This window comes from Anolis sagrei, chromosome 6 (genome assembly GCF_037176765.1).
Source record: "Anolis sagrei isolate rAnoSag1 chromosome 6, rAnoSag1.mat, whole genome shotgun sequence".
NCBI lineage: Eukaryota > Metazoa > Chordata > Lepidosauria > Squamata > Dactyloidae > Anolis > Anolis sagrei.
Window position 1 is genome coordinate 80,951,323 of NC_090026.1, and position 6,000 is coordinate 80,957,322.

Here is a 6,000-nt window from a genome sequence, read left to right on the forward strand (position 1 = left end):
TTTTAAGGATGGCTTTGAGGCTATCTTTAAATCTCTTTTCCTGTCCACCAACATTCCGTTTTCCGTTCTTAAGTTCAGACTAGAGCAACTGCTTTGGGAGACGATGGTCAGGCATCCGGACAACGTGGCCAGTCCAGCGGAGTTGATGGCAGAGGACCATCGCTTCAATGCCGGTGGTCTTTGCTTCTTCCAGCATGCTGACATTTGTCCGCTTGTCTTCCCAAGATATTTGCAGGATTTTCCGGAAGCAGCGCTGATGAAATTGTCCCAGGAGTTGCATGTGACGTCTGCAGACAGTCCACGTTTTGCAGGCATAGAGCAGGGTTGGGAGGACAATAGCTTTATAGACAAGCACCTTGGTATCCCTACGGATGTCCCGGTCCTCAAACACTCTCTGCTTCATTCGGGAAAATGCTGCACTCGCAGAGCTCAGGCGGTGTTGTATTTCGGTGTCGATGTTGACTTTGGTGGAGAGGTGGCTGCCAAGGTAGTGGAAATGGACAACATTTTCTAATGTTACACCATTAAGTTGTATCTCTGGCATTGGGGAGGGGAGGGCTGGTGTCTGCTAGAACAGCACTTTGGTTTTCTCGATGTTCAGTGACAGGCCAAGTTTCGTGTACGCTTCTGTGAAGGTGTTTAGAGTGGCTTGTAGATCTTCTTCTGAATGCGCACAGACGACATTGTCATCAGCATACTGGAGTTCTATAACATGTTGTTGTAACCTTGGTTTTGACTTTCAGTCTGCTGAGGTTAAACAGCTTGCCATCTGTTTAGATAGATGATTTCCACTCCGGTGGGAAGCTTCCCATCAACAAGGTGAAGTATCATAGCGATGAAGATGGAGAATAAAGTTGGGCTTCATGTAATGTCAATAACACTATCCTAAGTGGGAGAACCAACCTTCTTTTCAAGTGATGGAATAACAAAACTTGAGCAAAACAAGAAAAATATACATAACAGCAAAATTTAAAATGTAAACACTACTAACCAGAGTGGAAAGGATTGACTCCCTATAATTGGAGAAAATAAACCTTTGTTGTAAGTTTCAATGTTCCATTTTCCTGTGGTGTGGGGAAGCAATCCTTATGATGAGTCCTACACAAGTGGAGTTCCCCTCACCCCCTGTCTAACAGGTTTTCTTGTTTTCCAATCATTCTTACCACCCACCTTCACTCCCATGGGATAGTGTGTATACCAGAATCCCTATGAAAAGCACACAATTTTCTGGGTACCAAGAAAACTCTTAGCGTAGAGATTCTAATGCTGAAAACAATCCTTTTCAACGAAAGATGTGTTGTCAGGATTTTCTATGCCCCCTCTATCCTTAGCTTCTGCAACATTGTGGATAGCAATCCCAGTGAAAGAAAGGCATAACACTACAGCCTTAACCAAATTATTCTCATAGCATCTCCCTCCATTCAAACCCACTGGGTTTTTGCTCAAGGAGCCATAAGAAAGAGAAGAGGGAAGTGCTGCTTACATATCTAAAAAGGTTATGCCCCAGACACTTCTCCAGCTGTCTTCACAGTTTAAACCCTTTTAGTAAAATGTCAGGAAGGGACACTATTCTCTCTGGGGGCCCCGATGGTGCAGTGGGTTAAACCCCTGTGCCAGCAGGACTGAAGACCGACAAGTCGCAGATTCAAATCCGGGAAGTGGCAGATGAGCTCCCTCTAACAGCTCCAGCTCTTCATGTGGGGACATGAGAGAAGCCTCCCTTGCACAAGGATGATAAAAACATCAAAAATCATCCAGGTGTCCCCTGGGCAGACAGCCAATTCTCTCACACCAGAAGCGACTTGCAGTTTCTCAAGTCGCTCCTGACACAACCAAACTACACTATTCTCTCTGGGCTGGATACAAGTGGTAGCCAATGTAGTTGCTCCACATCCACTCTCTGGTCATTACCAGCGGACCTAAAACACCACTAGTCAGATGGAAGGTGAGTCCAGAAGCAACTGGAATGTCTGTTTGTTCTAGGGGCCCTGTAGAGCCCTTCCACCTCAGACCTATCAGGGCTTCTTGAGGAAAAACTTTGCAGGTACTGGATACACTTTTCGTTCCACTCCTGATTTCAATGGAGCTTCCTTCCATGTCAACATGTTGAAGAATTAACAAAATGATGAGGAAAAACAAAAGCCAGGAAAGCAAAACAAGTTGGCAAGGTGAAATAAAAGTTCTCATCTAATCATTTTTTCCTGAATCATTGAATCAGTTCCACACAGTTTGGGTAAGATCAGTTTCACTCCAGACCTAATGCTTACGAGTATCTCCTATGTATAGGAAATGTGAGGAAATGCATTCCAGACATGGTTAGTATGGGAGTGGCATCAGTAAATAATCTTGTGGTTGCTTTGTGGTAAAGTGATGAAAGGAGACTAGTAGCTGCTCTTTTTCTCTTTACTGTTATCATGCTCTTAGATTTGTTGCTGAGGAAGGCAAGATTGCAATTACTTTATCCTGCTGTTAGCCCTTTCAAAGCAATGACCAGTATAGTGAAAACACTAATTTAGCTCATACAACAACTTGCCTGACTCCAAGAATGAGACTTAAAACAGTTCTGACCCTAATGAAAGTATAATGAAAGTAACTTCACTTTTGAGTAGTCACTTTTTTACAGTTACATGTATACTTACAGGGTGTAGATAGCAACACTACTTAGGTGTGCTTTGCTCTCCAAATCAGGGGTTTATAACATTCCAATGGTTAAGAACTGAAAATAACTGTTAGTTTCTTCCCCAAATAACAGAAGGAGCCTCTTTGTGAAAAGAGCAGTCATATGAGCAATAGTCCACCTTGTCTATGAAATTACTGTGGGATATAAAAAAAAGAATATCAAGCACAGTTCCCATCATTTCAATGGAGTGTGTACAGATCTACTTCCTGTGGAGTGTGCCCTTTGATAATAGAAATGGTCACATCTTAATTTAACTAAAGATTCTCTCAAGCCCACGCATGCATTGCAGCTGATAATGTTGTGCAACTCTGTATTTCAAGCGGAAGTAAGTAGGCAATAGTTCCATGTCAGAAGCAAAACACATTCCTCAAAACTGCATTTGTATCCAACAGTTAAAACAAAATTAGACTGTTGATAAAAGACCTTTTATCTCAGTGATCTTATTAACAAAACTGTAATTAGCAGACATTGCTAATTTTGGCTATGTTTTAATGGTTTTTTTTACTGAGATTTAAAAAAATATTTATATTTAATCCTGTTTTAATGTTTGCATATCTGTATGTTTTAAATTGTATGCTGATGCTTTTATGTCAAGCCACTTTGAGTCTCCTTCGTGAGAGATAAAGCGGGGTATTAATAAATATAATGATAGTAATAATAATAATTGTTCTTCACAAGATGTTCATGCATGTAACCAGATGTTGCAGTGCCAGAATCAGTTATGTCTGTGTAACACATCATGATTACTTATACCCTTACCCTAAAATGATTAAAAAAATGAATTCTAGACAACTTGGGATTATGCAAAAGTGTAACAGAAGAGAGCAGGCTGGTCTCTTTACTTGCTCCAGCAGCTTATTCACATCAGCAGTACTCACCAATTGAAACTGATCCAGTGTAATCCCACTCTCAGAATGCTGGACACCTCGTTGTTGGCCTCTGATCCAATGGCAGCATCTAAGTTGGCTCTTATGCGAGAAATTTTATCTGCGAAATGTTTATTAAAAGCATCACAGTGAGCTACTGAAGGTTCTAATAATAGGTCCGGAGGGGAGGGTACCTGAGTTAAGCCTCTCACCACTCTGAACAGCTCAGTTGGATATGAATCCACCAATGCAATATGTAAAAGAAGTTTTCTTCGCTGCATGTATTGCTACCTTATAGGAGCAAAGGTGCCCTCTAAACTGCATCTTGTCACACAAAAGTCGAAGTTTCTGCCATCTGCACTTTGATTGGTGTCCTTCCTTCCCGTTTCATTTCCCTGAGGGTCTCTGTATACCAGGGAGCCTGATTAGTAATGGATCGGAGAGGACATTTGGAAGCAATCATGTCAATACTGACCTTGGTTAGATTTTGATTCCACTTATTGAGCAGGGTTTCAACATGATTGTCCAGCCATAAAACCCTCTAAGGCAGGGGTGTCCAAACTTTTTAAGCTGGGGGCCAGTTCATGGTCCCTCAGCCTTTGGGGGTGGAGGGCAGACTATAGTTTGGAAAAAAATGTATGCATTCCTATGCATACTGTATATGTCTTATGTGTAGTGTAAAAAAACCCATGAACAATACAATATATATAAAACAAGGAATAATTTTAACCAGCGTAAACATACCAGTCTTTCAATGGGAAATGTGGGCCTGCTTTTGGCTAATGAGAGAATCAATTAGGAGTGTTGCTGTCGTGTGCCTTCATGTCATTTCAGACAGTGGCATATGCTGCCTCAGAGTCTGGTGGGGTCTCCTTCTCTGGAGAGTTTTCAGCAGAGGCAGCATGGATATCTGTGAGGAGGGCTTTGATTGTGGCAGGGATGTTGTCTTCTGGCTCTCCCCTTTTCTTCCCAAGGGAAGAGCCACAGCAAAGGGCAGCCTTTTTGGAAAACAGGGGGCAGAGATATGAGACAGAGGTAGAGCAGAGAAGGAAGGGACGGAAGGAAGCCAGGCAGGCACTCAGCCTTCAGGACCTGCCCTTCCCAGTCATGCAGCGCCAGTGGCGGTGGCAGCAGCAGAAGTGAGTGCCCAGGAGCAAGTAGGGCAATTGGGGAGCCTTCCTTTGCGAAGAAATAAAAATATATTACAGGGAAAGAGGAGAGAGAGAGACAAGGGACTATTGGGACAGGGTGTCTGAGGCTAGACCCACCCAAGGAGAAGGCAACAATCAGGATGAGGGAATGCAAGAGGCTGCCATCTCTCTTTCTCTCCTCCCAAGGAGCCCAACATTTCCAGGGCCCTGATCCCCAAGAAGAAAAGAAAGAATTAAGAAAAAAAGGAAGTCAAAAAAGGAAGGGAGGAAAGAGGGGAGGGAGGAAGAAAGAAAGTCAAGGAAGGGAGGAAGGCCTGGAGAGAGAAGGCCGGTGGAAATTTCAACAATTGGCCCCCAGTCCGCACTTTGGACAAGCCTGCTCTAAGGACTCCTGGAATCTCAAAGGATCCATTAGCCTTGGCAGACAGATCATTTTAGTAGGTCCTCCTACCCTGCAGAGGTAGGTTGTAGCTGTGATACTAGTCCTGGCTAGAAAGTAATCTCTCCATGACAATTCAGATAAAGCTATCCTCTGCCTACAGATTGGCATGTTCCAAGCTGAAAATTGCATCAAGGGTATGGCCTGCGGTATTAATTGTTTCTGGAAACCAATTGGGATAGGTCCATGTCTGCAACTGATACCATGAAGTCCCGCACTGTACCTGACAAACTGACCTCTGATGATATGTTGAAATCAAGAAGCAAAAGTCTGGGAGACTCCAACAGACTCCTTGTGAGCTCAGCCAGGGAATGTTAGGTTGCGAGGTGGGCGGTAAACTAACAGTCTCTAGTCTATCCCTGGTTTTCAGACTCAGATACACACAATGCAATTCAGCTTCCTTGTAGGTAATCTGGTCAAGTTAAGATGATCTTTATAGACCACAGTTACCCCATTCCCACTCACTTTCCCTCACCTGCTCACTGACACAGTACCTTGGCCCAGGTTGGAGCACTATAATCTCTCAGCCAAGTTTCAGTGAACATGCCAGGTCAGCTTCCTCATCTTTGAGATCACAGATAATATGCGGCTTATTTTCCACTGACCTGGCATTACTTAAGAGAAAAAGTGAGATTTTGTGGATAGTTTGGTTCCCTCTCCAAGTTCCCAGACTGGCAGGGTGACTGGAAGGTCTGATAGATATTAAACACTTTTCTGTCCTTCCTCTATGACAGCACATGTCATCACTATATTTTGTATTGCCATTCCGGTTTCCATTTACATTCTATTTTCAAAAGCAAAACACACATACACACAAGCCAATTTGTTGGCTAGTCCAGCAGCCAGTAAGATGTTTTTGGTAGC